This window comes from Talpa occidentalis, unplaced genomic scaffold (assembly GCF_014898055.3).
Source record: "Talpa occidentalis isolate TD23 unplaced genomic scaffold, MPIMG_talOcc4v2.1 talOcc4.15, whole genome shotgun sequence".
NCBI classification, from domain to species: Eukaryota; Metazoa; Chordata; class Mammalia; order Eulipotyphla; family Talpidae; genus Talpa; species Talpa occidentalis.
Genome location: NW_023601543.1, coordinates 58,956,616 through 58,968,695, shown reverse-complemented (window position 1 = coordinate 58,968,695; position 12,080 = coordinate 58,956,616). Strand labels below are relative to the sequence as shown.

Below are 12,080 nucleotides of genomic sequence, written 5' to 3'. Positions count from 1 at the left end.
CTTCTGCTCCCCAATCTGTCTCTGATGAATCCTCTCACTACCACACTGCCGCACCTCTGGCCTATACCCCGCCTCTTGTGTGCGTAAATAAATAAATCTAATTTAAAAAAAAAGTGTGCTTCCAAAACCAGGCCACACCTGCAAAAGCTCTCTGGTGAGGCTCCTGGAAACAGTGGCTGACACTGGAATTCTAGGCAGGAGTTACTAAGCCTAATTCCAAAGGGAAACTCTAGAGTACCATCATTCCCTTGCATCTGTCTGGTTTGGGTCAAGGTCTAGAGTAGGCAAAGAGGTATGAAAACTGCTGAACAATTTTCCCTGAGGAAGAGGGCAGCTAGAGAAGAAGGCATCAGTAGCTATCAGCCAACAGTCAGAGCAGCTGAAGCCTGAGTGCAAAGGCAAGAAGAGGGAATTTGAATGAAGCATCTGCAGTCCAGGACCATTCCCTCCACTGTTACCTTCTAAATCAGGACCCAGCCAACTGTTTCTGTAAAGGGCCAGCAAATAAAGAGTTTAAGCTTTGGTCCTGTGGTTTCAGTCATAGACACTCACCTCTATTGTTGGAGCATAAAGGCAACCTAGACAAAATGGAATGAAGGGACTAGCTTCATTACATTACAATTTTATTGTGCTCCAATAAAATTTCATTTACAAAAACAAGCAAAATCTGTCCATTCAGAAACAGGGAGTGATCTTGATCTGTCACGAGCAACAGGTATGAGAGGCAGATAAACACTGGGGTGGATACGTTTGGGCTTCTAATCACAGCCCTGTCCTCTCCCCAACTTTTTCAGATGCAGGTGCCAGAAACCCAATTAAAATGAACTCGGGGGAAAATAGAGCAGGGGAGAAGTACTTAGTGACTCAGGGAACCTAACTATGGGTGGTCTGGCCTCAGGGAAACAGTTCCAGGAGCTTAAAGTCTTTAGGACCTACCCTCTGCTTATTAAGTAAGTCTATCCTGCTGTAGATGGACTTTATTTCTTAGCTGGGGAACATGGCCTCTGGCATTTCTGGACACAAAGTCTCCAGTCCTGGAAAGGAAAGGGAATCTTCTCTGCCCAGAGCTTGGTAAGAAGATCCTGAGGAAAATGTTCATACATTCCTGATGTATCACCCATGAATCATGCACCAGGCACCCTGCCTCGCCTCCCTTTAGTCAAGGTAATGAATACTGGCCGACACAAAAAACAAGGCAAAGACAGCTCAGACCTGGTTACTGGGGGACATTTTCACTCAGAGGCTCCCAAATTATGTCAGTCACAGTGATCTTGAGCTACTAACCCATGGAATCTTTATTTCTCCTCCCCCCTCTTTGTCTATGCTATGATTTCAGCAGTCAGGAAAGAATTTTTGAACACATATAATGTGCCAGGTGCTATGCTAAGTAGGTAGTATGGATTTACCATGAGCAAGACAAAAACGTTCGTACTTTCATTTAACTTCCTAAAAGCAAGCCTTGCGCAACTCAAAGTAGTCACCCTGTGCTTTGGGCCCAATGGTTGAGAATCACAGAACATGGTATGTTGCTCCGAAGAATTATTCCCACTCACTGTCTTCATTTCTTCTCATTATCTCTGTCCTATTGCATTGTCCTCCATCATTTTCCATTCAAATTGCGATCAATAGGGACCTTCTAATTGCACCATTTTTGGTCCTCATTTGCACTGAACTTGGGGTCATTTGATGTAGGGCCTCCCTGGTGGTACAAGGGATTAAGCACCACACTATGAAGCAATCCACAGCCTCTGCAGCAGGAGTTCCATCCCCGGCCCACCAGGGAGCTACCCACATGGCACAGCAGACCTCTCCTGTCTCGCCCGCTGCTGCCTTCAGCAGTGTGTTTCAGTCAGTCTGCCTGTTCTACTCCCCACTCTATCTCTGATGAATCCTCTCACCCTCCCACATCTCTGGCCTGTACCCAGCTCTTGTACGCATAAATAAATTTAAAAAAAAAAATTAAAAAGTTATCTACTGCCTAGGTTCTAAAAGTCTGTCCTTAGGTCCTCCCTGGTGGTGCAAGGGGTTAAGTCTCAGCACTATCAAGCTATCAGCAGCCACTGCAGCATTGAGTGGATCCCAGCCAGAGCCAGACCTACACCACATGGCACAGCAGACCTCTCCTGTCTCACCTGCTCCTCCTCTCAGCAGTAGTATCAGTAGATCTGCCTGTTCTGCTCCCCACTCTGTCTCTGGTGAATCCTCAAAATCCCCCACCCCACCCCCTGCAGTCTGGGCTACACCCCAGTTCTTGTATGCATAAATAAATAAAAATAAATCTTTTTTTTTTTTTTAAAGTCTGTTCTTTCCTAACTTTGGTAACTTTACTCTTCTGTTACTCCTCCTAGGTATATGGATGAGATTAAATACGCTTTCCTAATTTTTACTCTGCATTTTTTTATAAATAGGTTTTTTGTTGGAAATTGAGTTTTTTAAATAAAGTAAGTTAAATAAGCTTAATAATCTAGGATTCAAGAGGAAATGGGTTTTAATCTTCCTCTATGTAGCTATCAAGATAAATTCTACATTTCATTGACTTAGTCTCTAAGAGAAGATATCAGTACATTCAATGTAGTCAGCCTTGACTATGCATGCTGTGCTCCACATTTATACACATGTATAAAATACTAGACATTTGGGGTGCAGAGACGATGAGGATTTTGCCAAGTGCTTCTACAAAGAGCAGTGGCAGAGGGCCGGAAAAGTTTTTATAGATGAGATGAAAATTGTCTTGATATAAAAGCAAAATGCTCAACAGGTTGGCAACATGGTATTCCAGACAGGGAGGGCAGTTAGGTCAGAATAAGCAAAAGTTGTGCTGGACGTCCTGAGGAGATCCTTGTGACTAGAGTGTGAATTTTGAGGGTGTGGACAAAGGGACCAGCATGAGTCCAGAAAGGGAGACAGGGCTCAAATCAAGGAAAGAAACAGGGAATTTGAACTTTTCATGCAGGTAATGGGAAAGCAGTAGAGCTGGGCTATCTTAACCTGGGCTATTAGCGTGGTTGACTATCTTTCATTATATTATTATTATTATTATCACTATTATTATTATTATTATATAAGTACCATTGTTTTACATCCTTGTTAATATTTTGTCAGTATAGGATTTCTCCTCTCAGGTGTTGTCACTGTAGTTCCCCCACCACACAAGCACCCCTAGTCTTCCACCATCGTCCACTATACTCGCCCCCATCCCTCCCCCTCTGGATGCTTCAGATCTATTGTCAGCCTCCAAGGGTTGACCATAGATCATAACCCTCCAAGGGTTAATGTTTTTCACTATCTTTTTATTTGTGGTAGCCATTCAGTTTCTATTGGATTATTTCTCTTTTCTTATTAAAGTAGGGCACTTTATAAATTCTATATCTTAATCATTTGCCTGTTTCTCACCTTGCAATATTTTGTCTCAGTCAGTCACTAACTTTTTATCCTTGCCTATGTGTCCTCACCATACAGCGTTCGGGAGTTTCATGTACTTACCTGGTCTTTTACTTTAGTGAATTCAGAAAATCAATTTCATGTCTTAAAAAACCTTCTCCATTCCAAATATGAAAAATATTTTCATATCTAATTCTTTTATACTTCTCTTTTTGTGTGTTAGTTCTGTATTTTATCTGGAAATTATTTGTGTGCATGGGGTAAGGTACAGATCTAACTTTTGTCTCAAACAAACATCCATCTTTAACAACAACTTATTATGCAATCTATTATTTTCCTCAGTATGAAATGCCATCTTAACCATAGCCTAAATATTCCAGATTTCCCTATGCACATTAATTTACATATGTAAATATATGAAACTGAAAATTACCAAAACCTAAATAAGACAATGGCCAAAAGACATGAACAGGCAATTCATAGAAAATATATTAAATTTCCAACCTCAATAGATATGTAAATTGCTGATTAAAGTAATAGAATAAAATAGCTTATTTATAAAATCAGCAAAATGTCACATTAGTGATTAAAAATAAACCAGCTAAGGTACATCTTAATGAACATTCTCATTCTCTGCTGATGAGAACATGATATGATACAGTCATTCTACCCTTAAAACATTAATTTCCATTAACACAACAAATCATCCTTTAAGCAGTATCTCCTAAAGAAACAGAGATTCAGTCATGGGTTTATATAAATGATATCCATCACGGTGATATTTAAAACCATGACAAATATAAAGCACCCTAAATGTTCAACATAGGGATTAGTTGATTAATTGTGATACATGCATTTGAGAGAATATTATAACTTCACAGTGTGATTATTTAAATAAGTTATCAGTAAAAAAAGTGTTTTTGCATAAGACTCAATATACATTCATTAAAAATGTCTTGTCTGGGCCTCCACGGTGGCACAAGGGGTTAAGTGTCAGCACTATGAAGCTATTAGCAACTACTGCAGCACAACTTCGATCCCCGCCCAGGGAGCTAACCCACATGGCATAGCAGACCTCTCCTGTCTCCCCCTCTGCTCCCCTCAGCAGTGTATTTCAGTAGATCCACCTGTTCTGCTCCCCACTCTGTCTCTGGTGAATCCTCTCACGCCCCCCCATACCTCTGGCCTGTACCCCAGTTCTTGTATGCATAAATAAATACATCTTAAAAAAAAAGTTTTGCCAAGTTAATTTAAGGTCTTTTTTGTGAGATAACCTGATTAATATATAAATGGGATTCAACACATCTAAAAGGATGTATAGTAAATCCTCACTTAATGTTGTTGGTATGTTCTTAGAAACTGCAATTTTAAATGAAATGCTATAGAACAAAACCAGGTATGAATCTAAAATATGTAGAGGGCCTCCCTGGTGGTGCAAGGGGTTAAATCTCAGCACTATGAAGCTCTCCACAGCCACTGCAACACAAGTTGGATCCCAGGCCAGGGAGCTAGCCCATATGGCGCAGCAGACCTCTCCTGTTTCGCCTGCTGCTCCCCTCAGCAGTGTATTTCAGTGCATCTGCCTGTTCTGTTCCCCACTCTGTCTCTGGTGGGTCTCACCACCACCACCTCTGGCCTCTACCCCAGTTCTTGTATGCATAAATAAATAAATCTTTAAAAAATAAATCTAAACACAGACTTTGTATCATTCATAAAAATTCGCTCAAAATGGTTCACCATCTTAAATGTAATTGCAAAGTCAGAAGGAGAAAGAGACATACCAGTAGGTGTCACTAATATGTGGAATATAGAGGATCAGATGAAGACAAGCTTAAAATCCACCCTTTGAGGGTCAGATAAAGACAAGCTTAAAATCCAACCTTTGAAAGCTGACTATAGAACTGACACATGCAGAGGGAAGAGAGAATGGGAGGGGTAAGAACAAAGAGGGAAGGAAGCACAACACACTGAGCTAAAGGATTATGGGTGATTTTGTGGTGGGTGCAATACTGTGGCAATACCTAGTGGGGATATCCTAATATTACCTCAATTAAAAATATTCAATAAATTAATTATAAAAAATAAGTGTAATTGCAAAACTATAAAATTCCTAGAAGATAACATAGTGAAAATATCTAGATGGCTTAGAACCAACACCTAAGTCATGATCCTTGAAAGTAATAATTTATCAGCTGGACTTTGTTAAAATTAAAATTTTTTGTTCCCCCCCCCAAAAAAAAAAAAAACAACTCTGTCAAGAGAATGGAAAGCTAAACCACAGACTGGCAAAAATATTTGCAAAATGCATATCACATAAAATATTTTTACCTGAAATATACAAAAAAAACTCTTAGAAATCAACAATAACCACACAATTACCTCAATTAAAAAATGGGCCAAAAATCTTTAATGGATATCTCATCAAAGAAGATATACACATGTCAAATAAACATGAAAGGGTACCAGACATCATATGTCACCAGCGCAATGCAAGTTAAAACAAGTGTGCTACCACTACACCCCTATTAGAAAGACCAAAATCATAACACAGACAACACCTAATGCTGGCAAGAATGTAGAACATAAGAAATTCTCATTCATTGCTAATGGGAATGTAAAATACAACCCCTTTGGTAGACTTTTAGCAGTTTCTTACAAAACTAAACGGACTTACTGTATGATCTGGCAATCACACTTTTTGGCATTTGTCCAAAGTATCTGAAAACTAATGTCTACATAAAAACTTGAACATGGATGTTTAGAGCAGCTTCATTGATATTTGCCAAAATTCCAAAGCAGGTAAATAAATTGTGGAAAATCCAGACGATGGAATATTATTCAACTTTAAAAAGAAATGAGGGCCTCCCTGGTGGCCTAGGGGTAAAATCTCAGAGCTATCACCAATATGCCCTGAGTTCGATCCCCAGCCAGGGAGCTAACCCACATGGCACAGCAGACCTCTCCTGTCTCACCCACTGCTCCCTTTAGCAGTGTATTTCAGTAAATCTGCCTGTTGTGCTCCCCACTCTGTCTCTGGTGAATCCTTTCACCACCTGCACGTCTTCTTCTATGCATAAATAAAATATTTTTATAAAAATTTTTAAAAATGGGGTTAAGACACAAGGGGTTAAGACACAACCTATGAAACTATCCAAGCCACTGCAGCACAAGTTCGATCCCCGGCCAGAGAGATACCCACATGGCACAGCAGACCTCTCCTGACTCGTCCGCTGCTCCCCTCAGCAGTGTATTTCAGTCAGTCTGCCTGTTCTGTTCCCCACTCTGTCTCTAGTGAATCCTCTCACCCTCCACACCTCTGGCCTGTGCCCTGGTTCTTGTATATATAAATAAATAAATCTTTTAAAAAAATTATAAATGACTAAAAATAAATGAGCTATCAAGCCATGAAAAGACACAATGGAAACATAAATGCATACACTAAGTGAAAGAAGCCAATCTAAAAAGACTGCATATTGTATATTTGCACCTATATTACATTCCAGAAAAGGCAAAACTCTGGGTACAATAAAGATACCAGTGGTTTCCAGGGATTGGGAGTGGGAAGCAAAGCACAGAGGATTTTTAGGGAGGTAAACTATTCTGTATGTGGGCCTCCCTGGTGGCACAGGGGTTAAAGTCTCAGCTCTATCAAGCTATCACCAGCCACTGCAGCATGAGTTCAATCCCCAACCAGGGAGCTGACCCACATGGCACAGCAGATCTCTCCTGTCTCACCCGCTGCTCCCCTCTGCAGTGTATTTCAGTAGATCCACCTGTTCTGCTCCTCACCCTATCTCTGGTGAATCTTCTCACCCTCTGCCCCTCTGGCCTACACCCCAGTTCTTATATGCATAAATAAATAAAAATAAATCTTAATATATTTGGTATATACTGTAATTACGGGGACATGTTATTATATATTTGTCCAAGTCCATATAATGTACCACACCAAGAGTGAACCCCAATGTAAACTATGGACTATGGATGATGATGATGCTCATTGTGGGTTCATCGATTGTAACAAATGTATCATTCTGGTGGGGGGTGTTGATAATGCAAGAGGCCGTGCATGAATGTGGGTATGGGTATATGGGAAATAGCTGTACCTTCCACTCAGTTTTGCTGTGAATCTAAAACTGTTCTGAAAAATAAAATCTATTTTTTAAAAAAACTAAAGGGTTTTCTTTGACAGCAAGATCAATACACTCTTAGAGGAAAGTGATGCATTTCTACCCAAGACATGAAATATGCCAGCATCATGGCACCCTGCTGGATGGGTAGCCCCCTTTAAGGAAGAACTGCATCTTGCCAGATCACATTGGAAATAGGAGCGAATTGGAACTATTCTGCATGAGAAAGAGAACATATGAATCATTTCCAAATATCTGATGGCTCACACTTATTCTATATAGTAACAGGGGAACATTAGAGGAAGCATATTTCTCAAGATTTGAGAAAGCACTTAGAGCATCTGAGGACAGGTAGTGCTTGTAAATAACAGCGCTGAGCACTTACTCTGTGCCATGGAGCTTCTCATTTAATCCTCACTTAATTTTATGAGGTCAGCACTGTTGTTATCTCCGTATTACACACAATAAAATAGATTTTCCAAATTGGACTAGAATTTACTCAGGCTGCCCATAAGTAATAAAGAAAGTAAGCTTCCAGACTGATGCCAAAACACATGTAGCCCTGGATGTCTTCTGTCTAAATTCTATAATTTTATGATTAGATAAACTCAGAATCATACAGGCCATTACCCAGATCAGGAAAGGTATGTGAAAATGTGTTATATAGTTATTCAAAAAGAAGCAAAACTTAAAAGTCTCGTTTGTTTTTGTTTGCTTTTGTTTTTGTTTTTTACATTTTATTGGTCTCTTTAGATAGAAATGGGAACTTATATGGCAGGAAGCATGAACATCATACTTCTGCTGGAACCAGAGCATGGCCTGCTCTTTGCTGAGTCTGTTTGGCCCCAGTGCAGCCTGTCTTGTATTTCTTGTCTGCGATGCCTGCCCAGCACCACGTAGAAGTCCAGGCTGTAAATACCAATGCTTGGGTCGTATTTGATTCCCAGATCCACGCGTTTCTGGATCCCAAAGCCAAAGTTTCCAGTATCTAAGTTTTTGTGTGTGTATGACTCATGATCTTATACCGCTAGATCTTTCTCCAGAATTTCTTTAGACATGGCTCCACAGACTGCGTTTCTCCTGATGCAAAGGACCCGACTGGGTATCTAGCTCTGGAGAACACAAGGGTCTAACCCATGAGCTGCCCCAGCACCTTGGCTGCCCAGCTCGGTCTGTCTCCCCCTTTTCTCCACACAGATGTTGAGACATACCTTGCAGATGCAAAGTTCCCACATGGGGTTCTCCTTTTCGCCTTGTCCTGCACCATGGTGGAGAAGAGTAAGAAGAAAAGTCTTTTTGTGTAGCCCCTGCCATTCCAGCAGAGACAATCAGCCATCCCTGTGTGTGTGTTTTCTTTTCTTTTTCTTTCATAGACAACCTCAGCTCTAATTACTTTCTGAGTAATCTTGCCCACTGTAGTGGGTGAATTAGATGTCCAGCTCATTGCTTGGTGGTGCCTAGATGCCTCTGTTTCTCCCACACCAAAGTGTTCCTAGGCTCTGCTGTGGTAACCCAGCAAATATCAAAGTTTCCACCTCTCTTTCCTTGACTGACCCTTATAAAACTCAACAGAGAGAGGCGACCCATCTGCCTCACAGTTGACATTTTTTGAGCATTTACTGTATACTAAGTGCCGTGTAACCTTTCCCAAAGAATAATAGTAAATACAACTGCTGTTCTCATTTTATAGATGTAGAAACTGAGGTTAACCATCCCTGAAGCACCAGGACTATTACAGGCTAGAGCTAGGATTCAAACTCAACCTGTTGACTTGTAAATTCATCTTTTACACTAGTTCTCTTGGTGAAAACTTTCATATCTTGCCTAAGTCTTGCCATGCTTAGGATCGTGGATGGAGCCTAAGTCACCTCTAACCATAGGAATTGCAGCTTCTGGGCCTCCCTGGTGGCCCAAGGGGTTAAGCACAGCACTGTAAAGCTGTCCGCAGCCTCTACAGCATGAGTTCAATCCTGGCCGGCCAAGGAGCTACACACAGGGCGCAGTGGACCTCTTCTGTCTCACCTGCTGCTCCCCTCAGCAGTGTATTTCAGTCAGTCTGCCTGTTCTGCTCCCCACTCTGTCTCTGGTGAATCCTTTCATTCCCCCCACCACCACCACCACCTCTGGCCTATACCCCAGTTCTTGTATGCATAAATAAATAAATCTTTTCTTAAAAAAGGAATTGCAGCTTCTACTCACAGGAACTGCAGAATTTCCCACCACACAAATTATCAGTGCTGTGCCCCACTAGCTACATTAGATGCGATAGATATTGATTTTTGAGACAATATAACAATAGGAGTCATGCATGAATCTATTAGAGAGGGGAGGCACATGTAAGAAAGCAATAGCAAGTTACTAAAAGCAGGTGGGCATGTTTTTACCTTATGAGGAATACCTATGGAGATCTAAGTTGGTGATAGAAGCATTCCGTTGGAATGCAGCAAATATGTTGACTCCTGAATCTTGGGTTTACACTAGGTATTGATGATATTTGGTTGTCAGAGTTCCCTGGGATAAGGGTTGAAGAGTGGCAGAGTGGTTTAGAGGGTATCAGGCATGCTTGCATATCAAGGGGCTGAGTATTTGAGCCATGAGGAGAATCTCAAGTATATGAAGAAGGTCCAAAGCTCTCCTGCCTGTCCTCATTATGCTGGGATTCTGCAAGTTTGCCAGTCCTATTCTGAAGAGACATTGCCACACCTACACAAGAGCTTCAGGAGCTGAGAACAGCTGCCCAAGCTGAGATCAAGGAAATTATCAGGGGAGGCTCTCAGGAAGATATCTGACTGGCCATGCTATGTGTGAACAGCAAGAGATGCCACTGTGTTTCCACCCGAAAGGCCTATAAAATTTCTGGAAAAGGTCTGTGAAGATATTTGACTAGATATTGGAAGATATTGGAAAGACACTTACAAATGACTATAATTCTCATCAATTATTATCACGCCCGTTGACCAACAACATCCTTGTTATAGTTGTTATAATTACTAGTGAGATGTGGCTATCAACAAACTCCCTCATTCAATGTGTTTGGTCTATTTGGGGAAAAATGCTTATTATAGGGCCTCGCTGGTGGTTGAGCGCAGCACTGTGAAGCTGCCTGCAGCCTCTGCAGTGCCGGCTCGATCCCCACCGGCCTCAGAACAACCCACATGGTGAGGCAGACCTCTCCTGTCTCACCCGCTCCTCCTCTCAGCAGTGTATTTCGTCAGTCTGCCTGCTCTATTCCCCGCTATGTCTCTGGTGAATCCTTTCAACCTCCCGCAAGTCTGGCCTGTACCTCGGTTCTTGTATATATAAAATAAATCTTTAAAAAAAGCTTATTATAAAGTAGTATGCTTTATCTTGGCCTTTGAGATGTATCATAAATTATGTTACTGCTAAGAGTTAAAGATTAAAATGTATTATTCACTTCTTATTATACAAAATCCAAAGTTATCCCAATAATAATGTCATTAGCACTGAAGCAGACACTGTTAGTGTCCTGCTCAAATCTTCTGGGTGCTCCTCTCTATACACTAAAGGTTGCTTACTGTGAATATCTTGTGACTCTCTGAGAGCTGATTACCCAAATATTCAGGACCTTGTGCATGGCAAACAGAAGTGCTGAAGAGTTAATGTCCCCCAAGCAACCCTCATTTAGCCCATGTTGGGTAAGAGTTAGTAGTTAAATACCTCAGCTTCTTATCCCCTTGGTTCAGATAACCCCGAGGTGTATCTTCTACAGCGACTCCTACAGTTTCCCGGTAGGATTGCCCCCCAGTTGTCCACTGTGGTAACTTGCCTTGATTGGCTTCCATCCCTTTTCTGTCTTCTATCCCCAATCTCTGAACAGCACTTTCTGGGATTACCTCCCAAATTAGTTGTTAGCACTCTAATCCTTGTCTCAGGGTCTACTATTAGGGTAAGCCAAACTAAGACACCTACTAACTTTTTTTTCTGAAAAACTTTTCTGATTGGGAGAGCCAGTGTAACGTAAAGTAGATTTTCATTACCCTGAGTACATTACATTCATGGGAGTACAATATGGATGGATGGATGGATGGATTGATGGGTGGATGGACAGGCGGATGGACAGATGGACAGATTGACAGATAGGAATTTTATAGTAATTTGTGTCACAAAAGAATAATGATTGAAAATTGTCATAAAAGATGTAACTGGGGCCTCCATGATGGCGCAGGGGTTAAAGTCTCAGAGCTATCAAAGTATTGCCAGCCACTGCATTGCAGCACAAGTTTGATCTCCAGCCAGGGAGCTACCCACTTGGCACAGCAGATCTCTCCTGTCTCACCCACTGCTCCCTCAGCAGTGTATTTCAGTAGTCAGCCTGTCTGCTCCCCACTCTGTCTCTAGTGAATCCTCTCACCCCCCACACCTCTGGCCTATACCCAGTTCTTGTATGCATAAATAAATAAAAATAAACCTTTGGAGGAAAAAGATATAACTGATTGATCATGACATAAGGTAGCTTCAAAAAAAGATTGCAGCTCAGTAAAAGATGGACTCCTAGAGATTAGCACCCTACCTTACGCTCTCTCACTCGCAGTCCCAGGCTTAAGGAAA

General features: G+C 41.4%; 1 pseudogene; it reads right to left on the bottom strand.

Annotated features, from left to right (window-relative positions):
- Positions 1 to 5,895: 5,895 nt before the first annotated feature.
- Positions 5,896 to 12,080, bottom strand: part of LOC119245689 (60S ribosomal protein L11-like) — a 58,783-nt pseudogene continuing 52,598 nt past the window's right edge.